The 12,171-nt window shown below is 40.3% G+C and overlaps 2 long non-coding RNA genes across 5 annotated transcripts; one reads left to right on the forward strand and one right to left on the reverse strand.

Annotated features, from left to right (window-relative positions):
• Positions 1–946: 946 nt before the first annotated feature.
• LOC309373822 lies at positions 947–6,303 on the reverse strand. Of its 4 annotated transcripts, none has more exons than XR_014170186.1 (4): positions 6,065–6,303; positions 4,034–4,316; positions 2,283–2,482; positions 947–2,001 (listed from the first exon to the last, which is right to left on the reverse strand). It is a non-coding gene; the product is annotated as an uncharacterized lncRNA (long non-coding RNA). The 4 variants fall into 4 exon arrangements; XR_014170187.1 differs by having other exon boundaries at positions 4,186–4,316; positions 6,065–6,302; XR_014170188.1 differs by having other exon boundaries at positions 4,182–4,316; positions 6,065–6,302.
• A 2,607-nt stretch (positions 6,304–8,910) lies between these two features.
• Positions 8,911–9,799, forward strand: LOC309373867. Its single transcript, XR_014170254.1, has 2 exons — positions 8,911–9,058; positions 9,541–9,799. It is a non-coding gene; the product is annotated as an uncharacterized lncRNA (long non-coding RNA).
• The last annotated feature ends 2,372 nt before the right edge of the window (positions 9,800–12,171 follow it).

Consider the following 12,171-nt stretch of genomic DNA (forward strand, 5'->3'; position numbering starts at 1 on the left):
GAGGAAACACCTTTTGATGAAGCAAGGTAGAAATGAATGATAAAGAAACCAGTCAGTAGATTTTCTGAGTCCCTAGTGGGCGGAGAGTCATTTTACCTTACAGATCATCCACTGTGTAGGAAATAAAGATTTGAAGATCTGTTGTTTAATGGAAGGTCAAAAATATGGACTTGTGTGCTTAGTTTTGTTTACTAAGGTGATTTTTAAAAATAAAAACAACAAAAGTAAAACAATTCAAAGCCCATTTTCAGAAGTACCTGCTTTTAGATGGTCAACACAATTCATCCAAAAGTGTTATCTGAGCAGGAAAATCATTCACAATAGTAGCTGCATATGCAGTTTTTCAGGCAGACGTAGGTTAATGAGGCTAGATCTGGAAAGTGATGGGCAGAGTGTCTGTGCTAAAATTTTATACTACTCTTGTGACTGAGGCACACATTGACGGGATGGCATTAACGGCCTTGACCGTCTAATTTATGTAAGAGAGTTTCAAAAGATTTCCATGCTTCAAAGGAAGTCCTCAAGGCACATATAAGATACATCGATGCCATGAAATAGAGTGGGTTTCAGACTGAGCTTGTCCTCTTCTAATTTTTCACACTTGGCTCATATTCAGATCAGTAATTTGAACACATTTAGAATGATATGGCTCATAGAAATCTGTAGTTAACAAAAATGGCGCTCTTTCATTTAAACTGAGAGAAAGCATTTAAGCAAGAGACTGCCTAACTGTGCAGTCCTATGCATGCTTAATTAGAAGTGTGTTCCATTGTGTTCAATTGTGCTTGCTCCCTGGTAATTTTATTTAGGATAGCAATCTTAATGGCCTTTTTTTGGTCCAAGGGTGATAATCTCCCCACCTTGCATGTAGACAGCCTATAGTTATATCCTTCATACCAGTGCAAGGCATGCAAGTGAGTTGGCTACATCAGTAGATCGGTGCAAGTTCTTATAGCATAACCATTTCCATGTTTATTCAGAAGTGTGCCCCACTGTTTTCAGTGACTACAGTGAATGCAGAACCTCCACTCCTTTCTTCCCAATTCAGTCATTGCATCTCAGCCATGATGCTTACTATCCATGTCTTATAGCAGAAGGGACAAGGCACATCAAAATAATTCCTTTGCAATACATAACAGGATATTTTCCTCCCATCTGACAGAAATACAAGTACCTTCCATATTTACCATTCTTCCTTATTCACAGGAATGACAAATGTTGAGACACTCATTGTGTCTTTATGTACACATACACACAGCTGAAGAATTTTGAGTGCATTTCTGTTCCCCTTTGTCAATCATCAATTGACCCAGACCCTGAACACAATGTAAAATGGGGTGGTTTTAGTATGATATATGCCTCAACTTGCTACATAGATTGCTTCACAGTGCCTTCAGCATCCATAAGTGGTCTTGTGTAAGGATTTTGCTCTTTTTGTAAACAAGTACTTAACACACTTTTTTTAAAAAAAAGTACTCATGGAAGGCTAGTTAGAAAATGACATTTTTATGCAATCAGATATTCCTCATTCATTTACTTTGTAGCATTTAATAAATATGTTGAATTAGGAATCTGAAGCTGATTGTGTGAATGAACTCACTAAACCATGATCACTCTGTTTAAATGTATGTAGTTACTAGGAGCAGAACTGCCTGAGGTCTCACCTTTTCTCCTCTAAGATTCAGAAAGTCAATCTCCATACATTCAAACTAAAGGTGATGGTAGTACAAAGGAGCTTCTCCAACCTGTTCGACCTCACCAGAAAGGTGGATAGGTTCCTTACAGTTATGGCAGAGGCATCCATTAAAAATGGACCACTGAGAAGATTTATTTCCATCTACCCATCTGACCCTCATCATGGCACATGTTTGCTAGGAATGCTTTTTTCCTTAGTTCTCTACAATGAAAGGATGTAGCAGGATGCAGTGGGTGAGGACCATGAAATTGCTGAAGTTAGTTGGTATCTCATCCAGGAAGTTCATCTTAGAACAGTTCCAGAAGCTGTTAGATAGATAGATAGATAGATAGATAGATAGATAGATAGAAAGATAGATGATAGATAGATAGATAGATGATAGATAGATAGATAGATAGATAGATAGATAGATAGATAGATGATAGATAGATAGATAGATAGATAGATAGATAGATAGATAATTGATAGATAGATAGATGATAGATAGATAGATAAATAAATAAATAAATACTATAGTAATGATCGTGCAGACAAACATAGGAAACTTCAGCTACTCCCAGGGCTTCAGACAGTAGTCGCTACCCACCCTGTTAGTGCTTGAGTGCCAACTTTTGAGGTTCCTCTACTCTGTCTTAGAGTTACTCAAGAAAATTTCCTGCATCTTCACAGCATCAGCAGTCCAGCCCTCTCTTGGTGAATTCCCGTGACAAGAATAACCACTTCATCCATCTAGTTCTTCTCTAAAATCTTTATTCTTTACATTACAGGCTGCATAACACTACTGGGCTACATATTAAATAAGATACAGAATCTTTATTTGCATCAGCCACTAGCCATAGCAATAAAATAAAATAAAATGTAGCAAAGATAAAGGTAAAAACTTAACTATACCAACTATAACTATACATTCTGGAGGTTTACAGCAATAATCAAATAATAGATCTTATTCTAATTGCGCCTGCTAATTAATTTTTTTTTTACAGTTTTTGCTATCACCTGATTATCTTGATCTGCTAGAAGAAAGGACACAGTAGCAATGGTTGAGCGACCTGGTATGTAGTAGAGGAGTAAGAACCTCACTCCTCAAATCTTTATAAAGAGCGCAAGTTAGAATCACATGAGCTACTGATTAAAAAATGACATCGCCACATGGACATAATCATTTTTCCAGCGGATTTTTTTTTTAAATTAACCCTCAAGTACAGCTGAAGGCAGTATATTTAATCTTGCATAAGTGAAAGCACATCTAAATACAGATCTCTCCTCCTGTCAGGATTTGGGGAATTAGCTTCCTCCCCCATGGCAGTAGATAAGAGATCAAATGAAAGGAACATCTTACCATTTAGAATCTTTAATGATCACAAAGAACACATCTCATAGAAATGGCGGTGCTCCTAATTAAGGGTCATCCTCCCATCCAAATTAATCTACAACACTCCTATGTCTTGTAATTTGAGCTTGTACCCTCTGACACTTTCTGAGTTCTCTGTGACTTTGGAGAAGGGGGGAGGATGCTATCCAGAGACAGTGAATCTGTTAACCCTCTCTCTTCCAGTGTTTCTTCTGCTAGCTGTTCCCCATCCAGTATTTCCCAGCTTCTGCCTTCTGAACTATGCCCCTCTGCAAACCACTCTTCCAAATCTATACTGTCCTCCTGTTCCTGGGAAGATTCAGGATCAGAATCAGAATCAGGGGGAGAGGGAGGCTTCCACCATACCTCCTCAGTGCAGCCCTCCTCAGCACAGTCCCTGACAGCTCCCTTCAGCCATCCAGCCAGAGAGACAGGACCACAGACTTTCACATACACCAGCAGCCATACTGAGCAACACTGACTGCCTCACACTCAATTGCATCATACCAGACATCCCCTGATAAAGACACCTGTCGCTGGGGAGAATTCTCATTGTCTAGCAGATGTTTTAAGCATGCCTCAAGGATGTGCTTCAAGGCTATACTGGAAGGCTCATTTCAAGTTTATTTTGGCAATACACCAACACCATCAACCTAGGCTAAGACAGAAAAGATAGACTAGTGGAGATGTACAGAATTCTCACATTAACAAAGAGAATCAGCATCCATGCAGAGCGGCCTCGGAAGGAGTGAAGAATCAGGTGGACAAGTAGGAGGAAATGATACTGAATGGCTTGCAAAAGTGGAAACAGGGGTGTTGTGTCAGGCACAGGAGGCAGAGCCAGTATTTTAGCAAGACTGGGGGTTACAGTGCAGCGAAAAGTGCTTTGCATATCAGTTCATTTCCCAGCATCTCCAGTTTAAGAGATGTCAGGGAGCAGGACTGGGGAAGACCTCTGTCTGAGACCCTGAAGATATGCTACTCGCCCCAGAAGAGAGCAATGAGCTAGATGAACTGACTTCATCTATTAGTCTCGCCAAGGAAGCAGCTGCATTTCTTGAGATGTCAAAACTGAAACATTAAGACTGACAGCTAATGATCTTTTATTTTCAGGAACCATTGTTCTGAAAATACTTGCTGTAAGGCTTTGATCCACTTCAAAGGCACTGTTTACATCAGTTCTGCTTCGATAATTTTGTTGCTGCTATCATCGGTTTTTGGATACCAGACATCTTCCAAAGGAATAAAGATGTGGTATCTCTTGAATTCCTGCCATATGGAAAATATTGACAGATGTGTTACTTACTCCCGCTGGCAATACATACCTTCCAGATTCACTCAATAATCACATTTTAGCTTGAGCAGAATTTTAATATCATAACAAAAAGGAAAAACGAAAACAAAAAGGAAAGGAAAGTTTCCCCCACCCATGAAACCGACTGAGGACTATAGGCATGGGGCAAATATGAATATAAATCATTAGCTCAGACAAATGACTTACCAGTAATCAAACTTATAGTACTCAGAGTGATTAAGAACTGTATCACCCCAAAGACCAACAACTTTATTATGCTACTAGTTTGCATGGATTAGGTGCCAGAATCTTTGTGTACATAAAATATTAGCCTCAGTTGACAGATACATATATATGGGTACAGAGGGGAAGAGTTTGGGGGGGGGGGAATGGGTTGAAATAGCACAAACAAGCAAACAGTAAAATCTGTGACAATTCAATTAGAGCTTAGATTTTTGCAAAAAGATAATTTTTTTATTTGCATTAGATTTTTAGCCCAGCCTTCCTCCCAAATGAACTCTGGGCAGCAAAGCTAGATAATTTCAAGTTTGCAAGGTTCCATTTCTTTCAGCTATCAAATGTCTGTGAGGTATTAATACCCAGGGTACAGACACAGCTAACCCAGAAGTTAGAGAAAGAGGAAGTTAGAAATGTATCCAGAAGCTTCTGGTGAAAGTCCTTACCCACAATGGCATCTCTGCACCGCCAACCTCAATGCCATTCACTAGGGATCTCTTGGGCTGGAAAGGGGAAGGCTTGTGAATTTCTGGCCTTTTCTGATTTTCAGTTCATGTGGAGCATATGCTCTTTTCTAGACAGGTCAGATCTTCCTTTACTTACCCATGGGTCTGTAACTTGCAGGCTTAAATACTGCAACATGCTTCTTGTAGGGCAGCGGTTGAAGACAACTTGGGCATTACAGCTGGCACAGAATGCTGCTGCACATCTTCCAGATTTGTTCTGCCCTAGTTCCTTCTGCATCCAACTCAAGGTTCAACACATGCTCTCCATATGACAGCAACATGAAAAACCATCATGAAGGGTATGCAGCAATGAAGAGGACCACTCTGTACTACAGTGTCTTATTGCAGTTGCAATTTTTTAAAAAGATGCTTCTCACAGCCGTTTTGTTTATTGCATTTTGCTGGTGGTGTTTAAATGTCACTTGTATTTTTTTCAATATTTGGCTTCTAAACTTGTTTGAGCAGTGAGAAAAAGTCATGTGTGACCACTGCTTTTTTTTCTGGGAGGGGGGATGCAGGTGTACGTACACCCCTAAACATTTTGTGAATCTAAGTTTGGCCACATTGAGGGGCAGTATTTCAATATGAGTAAGAAAATGAGAGTACCCCTAAACATATTTTTTTTTAAGAAAAAAAGCACTGCCTGTGACTATATACATAAATAAATATAAAAGTGTAAGTGTTGTCAGGATGTTGTCAGGAGCTCCGGGCTGGTTGCCCAGGAAAGTATAAAGACAGGGGAAAGTTTCTTACAGTCCTTTTTATTTCAAACTTTACAGAATGAGGTTATAGAACCCAGCCACTTGGATAATGGTGTTCTGGGAGATGGAGGGTCTGGAATGCTTTCTAATGACAACTTGTCAGTCAGGTGTTGTTCTGACTCTCCCATGATTTCCCAACTTTCCCCCTCATCTGCCTCTGAACTACTACCTCCCTCAACCCCCTGTTGTAAATCTATACTGTCTTCCTCTTCCTCCTACCTGGAAGGGTCAGGATGGGGAGGGGGTCTCCACCATTCCTCTTCTGCCCAGTCTCTGACAATTAGTTTTCTTTAACAGTGGAAGCAGGTTTTCAGATTATACCCAGCTCTTCTTCAGGCTTTGATCATGAGAGCAAAAAATCAACATCCAATAGTCTAGATAGAAACAACTGGATAGTCAGGCTGATGGTTACTTGGTTGCAGACATTTACTGGCCATTGCCGTTGGCATGGAGATAGTCTAGGTTGAATGCAAACATGCCATTCTGATGTCATGTGTGATGTCACAAAGAGGATATGCTTTAAGTCTTGGTAAAGCCAGAAACAGCTAACAGTCAGACTGCAGCTCAGCATTGTCAAGACGGATCTCCATAATAGGTGATGAATAGTTTTATTTGGTGGATATATTAACTTTTACTATTGGGGGAAAGATTGGTTTGCCAGTTGGTAACCCATCAAGTTGAGGCCCATAGATATGCATTCACAACCCTGTACCTGTCAAATAATCAACTTTATGTGTGACTTTGGGACTGATTCATACAACCACATTTCCTTTCTCAACTCTATAGCAGCTTTTTCTCTGTATTTGAAAAAAAAGAAATAACCAAGAAGGAGAAGATAAGGAAGCAGGAATAAGATTTGGATGAGTATGGTGAGGATCTAAGCTTTACAAGTGAGGGGGCTTGGAAGATAGCTTTGTGGTCCAGCATAGGAATGATGGGTGCTTCATATTATTGAATTCCTGTACCTCAAAGAAGACTTTGAGCTCTTTGCTCCTCTACTTTTAAGGCCCGCCAGGTTCTGGGAGATGGAGGATCTGGAATGCTTTCTTATGATGACGTGTCAGCCAGCTGCTGCTCCGGCTCTGTCTGCTCCTCCTATGCTTTAAGTCTTGGTAAAGTCAGAAACAGTTAACAGTCAGACTGCATCTCAGCCCTGTCAAGATGGATCTCCATAACAGGTGATGAACAGTTTTCTTTGGGGGATATATTAACTTTTACCATTGGGGGAAAGTTTTAGACTGGTTTGCCAGCTGGTAACCCATCAAGTTGAGGCCAATAGATATACATTCACAAGCCTGTACCCATCAAAGAATCAATTTTATGTGTGACTTTGGGACTGATTCATACAACCACATTTCCTTTCTCCTCTCTATACCCCACATCTCTCCCACTTCCTCATTCGTCAACCTCATCACCTCCTCTACGGGTGCCACTAAGTGCCCTCTTTCTTCAAGCTCTTTGCTCTCCTACTTTTAAGGTTTGCTAGGTTCTGGGAGATGATGGGTCTGGAATGCTTTCTAATGACAATGTGTCAGCCAACTGCTGCTCCAGCTCTGCCTGCTCCTCCTCTCCCATGATTTTCCAACTTTCCCCCTCATTTGCCCCTGAGCTGTGGCCTTCCACAAACCTCTATTGTTAATCTATGGTGTCTTCCACTTTCTCCTCCCTGGAAGGGTCAGTCTGGGGAAGTGGTCTCCACCACTCCTTTACCTCTGTCCAGCCCCTGATTAGATTGAAGGTCACAGCCATTTAAAGGAATCCATTATGGTTAGAATGTTAAAACTAAGATATTTTTCTAGAATTATAAATCACAGGATGCCAGTTGCAACTTTTAAGGAGAGATAAGAATATACAGCATCCTCAGAAAATGGTTCTTCTTTGAAAAGAATTGTGATTTCTCCAATTTGTCACAACTATTATTTTTTGTTTGCAAGCAGGCAATGTGTCTTATATGAGAGACTAAACTGAAACTGATAAAGCTTCATGAAAGTTAATAACATATTATAGAAAGAAATCCAGGAGAGGCACCTATGGTATGGTATGATACATAGTCCGGGGGGGGGGGTGAATTAAATTGGAGAGTTGCAACAATTAATATTAGGTTGAAAAAATGCAACACAGATCAACCAACCAGAAAGCCCCAGGTCTGTGAAAGATTCATTTCCATATATCACCATTCCTCTTTGCAAAGCCAAACTAGACTTTTGATGGAAGAGTTAAGTCTGACATCTAAAAAGCAGCTAGGTGGAATGGGATTTGGAAGGAATAAACGGCTGACAGAGAAGGGTTGTTGAACCTTTTCTGCATCAATTGCTTCTTCAACGCAAGCACCAGACCCCCCGGGGTGCATTTTGCCCAGGTATGTTTGTCATGCGGAGCATATACTAATGTAAAACATGAGTTGGAAGCAATTTGATACATTCACTTGTGAGTGAAAGTATCAATGCTCTCCAGCTTCATCAACTTCTGCTGTGGAGAGAGAAGATAATTTATGAGGAGTCTAAGGGTTTGGTTTTTGGCTTCTGTTTGGACATATATTTTGGAGCTGTTTACTATATGCTCTGGTTTCACCATCCAGAATAATTTGGAATCATCTGCAAACTTGGCTACTTCATTGGTCACCTCAACTCTAAATCAGTCATGATTCTGTTATAAGGTGCCCCTCATACATCTCCCCATTGCTACAACTGCCTGTTTACTCCAGTCCTCAGTTTCCTATTGTTTAATCAGTTACCAAACCATAAAGGGAACAACCTATCCTTTTGTCCCATGATGGTTAAGTTCAGGAAGGAGCTTTTGCTGAGCAACTTCTTCAAAACATTTTGAGGAAATCCAAGCATATAACAGACCCTCCTAAATTTCCCTATTTAACAGGAGCAGTTCCAGATTTACAGATGCCATCCCAGTTTCTGATTTAATCCTGAAATGTCCTGCTTTTCCTCAGAACATCCTTATTTTCATCAGATAAGTGTTGGAGGGTATGGAGCTATCTGATTCGCAAGCCATCTGAAGAATTCTAAATGTATAGGGCTACACAGGGAAGTTTTTTAATGTTTAATGTTTTATTATGTTTTTATATATGTTGGAAGCCACCCAGAGTGGTGGGGGCAACCCAGTGAGATGGGCAGAGTAAAAATATAACAACAACAACAGCAGCAACAACAACAACAATGGAATAAGACATCCCTATTTTCATCGGAGAAATGTTGAAGGGTATGATAAAATGTTCACCATATTACATAGCCACCTGTGCTCAAAGAATGCCACAAACCTGTTGAGGCAAGACTTCTCTTTTCAGATGCAAGTTATGTCCTTCTAAATGCTAAATAATTCTATCTTTCATCATGCTTTCCACAAATCTACCTAGAATAGACTTTAAGGCAGGCAGCCCCAGACTGATTTCCTCCAGATCCTTTGTATAACTTTAATCATGCTTGGCTATTAGTCCTACTGGCTGAAGGGCACCAGACTGGGGTAATACTGCTTTAAACTAAAGCAGAGGTTGACAGACATTTTGGACCAGTGGGCACATTTTGATTTTTTTTTTTTAGGGGGGGGGGGAAATGCTGTGAAATCTTTTTTTGAGGTGAGGCAACCAGAACCGTACACAGTATTCTGTGGTGATGGCACAGATCTGTGTAATAAATTGTATTGTGGTATCAGCAGTTTCAGTTTCAATTACTTTCCTAGTCCAGGTTCAGAAGGAGCTCCTGCTTTAAGTCTGCACCATCTAAGAATGCTCAAGTCTTTGAAAGCATCTTAACATCAAATATTCCTTAGCATGAAATGATAACACATCAGAGAGAATACTTGGCCTCTGTAACTTTAGAGGGTTGCTTGAAATTTGGGCAATGACTGAAAAAAATATCAGAAGCCATCTGGTTTCTTGAGCCTCCCTATGACAAGCTGCAGAATGCTAGAATATGCAAAATAAACAACTTTATGCAGCTCTGACTACAGGATTCAAGTTTCAGGATATAGAATTTGGCTTACTTCCTTGGCACATATGCCTTTTTTTTTCTTGGTAAAGTACTAAGAGTCTCCAGCCTGGTGACAACTATAATATTAATTGAATTCTGCTTCAATTGATTCTTGGGTACACTCAGAGTTGCCTTCTCTAAAGGCACATGGAAAGATTGGTGTGAGGGAACATATAAATAAGCTACACAATCAATAGGCAAAATATAATAGTTAAAAAGTATGTCATTGTGGAGTTTTAAATTAAATTCCACACTTTTACTTCTGCTTGTTCAGCCAAGGCACTCCTATTTTTAATAGGAATTTATTCTGGGAAATATAATTTTCACCTGCACAGTTTATTACCTACAATTTCAGTCTGGCATGTAGGTAAAAAGTTGTCTTGGCTGCTCTGTGGCTGCTTGATTACTTCCCTGATTTTCTAGAATTTCAGCCTGTGAGGTTCTGTTTAATGAGAAACCTGCTTCTGTATGGAACACCTTTTATTATCTCCATGGTTTATAGAGTCATTTATTCCCCACCTTGCCCCAAAAGTCTGCATCTTTCAGCATCTTCAAAACCAAAGCCTGTAACAGATGAGGTTATAAATACAACTGCTGGAGTTAAAAAATGTCCTCAAATAACTTGCCTTGAGTTTAAATGATTTGATTGGGGAAAAGAAATAAAATAAAAACACACACATGACAAAACAGGGGGATAGAAAATGTGCGTTGGTGATATGAAACGTCCAGAAACAGAAATATATTTCAAGGTTCTGTGAAGCTTGCAATAGAAAATAACCCTTCAAGTCAGAAGCCTCTGAATGCTTATGATTAAAGTGAGGACAAGGGCATGTGATTAAGGTTTCATGCCCATCCTTAAAATGCCCTTCCAAGGAGGAAGCATGGGGCTGCCTGAAACTGCATCTGTCAGGGACTGGCTAGATGAGGAACAGCAGTGGGGAACCGCCTGGCCAAGAGGCTTCCAGAGAGAGTGCAGAAGAGCGTAGTCTGGACCCAGGTTCATGGTGGTGGGAAACAGGACACACCCCAGGCGAGAAAGAGAGCAGGGCAGCTGGGAGTCAGGAGGGAATAACAGGAGGAAATAAGTAGAAGCCCCAGCCCTGAACAAGGACAGGAATCAGGTTTAGTAGAGACCATGCCAGTTGATACTGTGTCTGTGGACAGTCTGCCAGAACCAGCTCCCACCCCTAAAACAAGAAGATTACTCCACATAACAGAACAGAAACCAGGCAGAAAAAGCATGTCCATGGTGACTCGCCGTAGGCAGAAGAAGGGCTCTGAGACATAAAAATTAGGCTGTATGGGAAGGACAAAACATTCTGAGCAACTATTAAGATGATGGACTATACCGAAATGGCAAAATTGACCAGGATGATCAGAAACCAAGAAGATTGGAAGTTTGAAGAAAATGTGGATAATATTGTAAGATGCAGCAGAAAAAAGATTTACAATGGAACCCACAGAGGAATGTAGGGAAGTGCAAGAATTCAGGGAATCCTATATATGCATAAAAATTGATTATATTTGAATGTAAACGATATTTGTAAAAATTAATTTAAAAAATTACCTGAGAAACATTCTGAGCAACAGCTCATGGTGTGGGAGTCCTGGATTTTTAGAAGCTGTCCCAGTTTCAGATTTGATCCTGGAATGTTCAGCTTTTCCTTAAGATAGTCCCTATTTTCATCAGAGAAATGTTGGAAGGTATGGAATAGGATGTCCCTCCTTTCACTGCAGCAATGCTGGAGGGTATGCATCTCTGGCAGGTGGGCCAGAAGTAAATGGTTACCCATTGCCTATGCCAAACCTCTTCATCTGTCGTCATTAAAGTTGTGTCCTAATTTTATCCCATTTGTATTGTGCTGTGTCCTTTATTTCCATCCCAGTCAGCAAGGTGGGAGGCATGCAGGGGCCGGGCCTGGAAATGGGAACTGGAGTTCAACAGCAGATGGTGTGCCTCTAGTAAAGATCTTTTCATTGTCCCAGGCCTCTTTGGCTATCCATGTGTTTGGTTCACCTGTTTAGCTTGTTATGCTGCTTGCAGCATTGTTTTGCTCTGTTGCTTTATTTATTGAGGCATTGATTTTATTCTTCAAGGGTTTTAACTTTGTCTGCAAACCACTGTGAGAACCCTTTGAAGAATAGGGTATTAAATAATAAAAAATAAGCAGGGTAGAGGAGGAACAAAGGAACTCTAAAAGATCTGTATTCATATGAAATCAGAGGTGAAGCAAGACATTGCTGGTGTTTGAGGCAGAAAGTGTAAAAGGTGTCCCCAGTGATGGTGAAAATATAACCATAAGTGAAAAATTGCATATCTGCTACCTTTCGCTAGTACATCAAAAT

Source organism: Podarcis melisellensis, assembly GCF_964234715.1.
Source record: "Podarcis melisellensis genome assembly, chromosome: 7".
NCBI classification, from domain to species: domain Eukaryota; kingdom Metazoa; phylum Chordata; class Lepidosauria; order Squamata; family Lacertidae; genus Podarcis; species Podarcis melisellensis.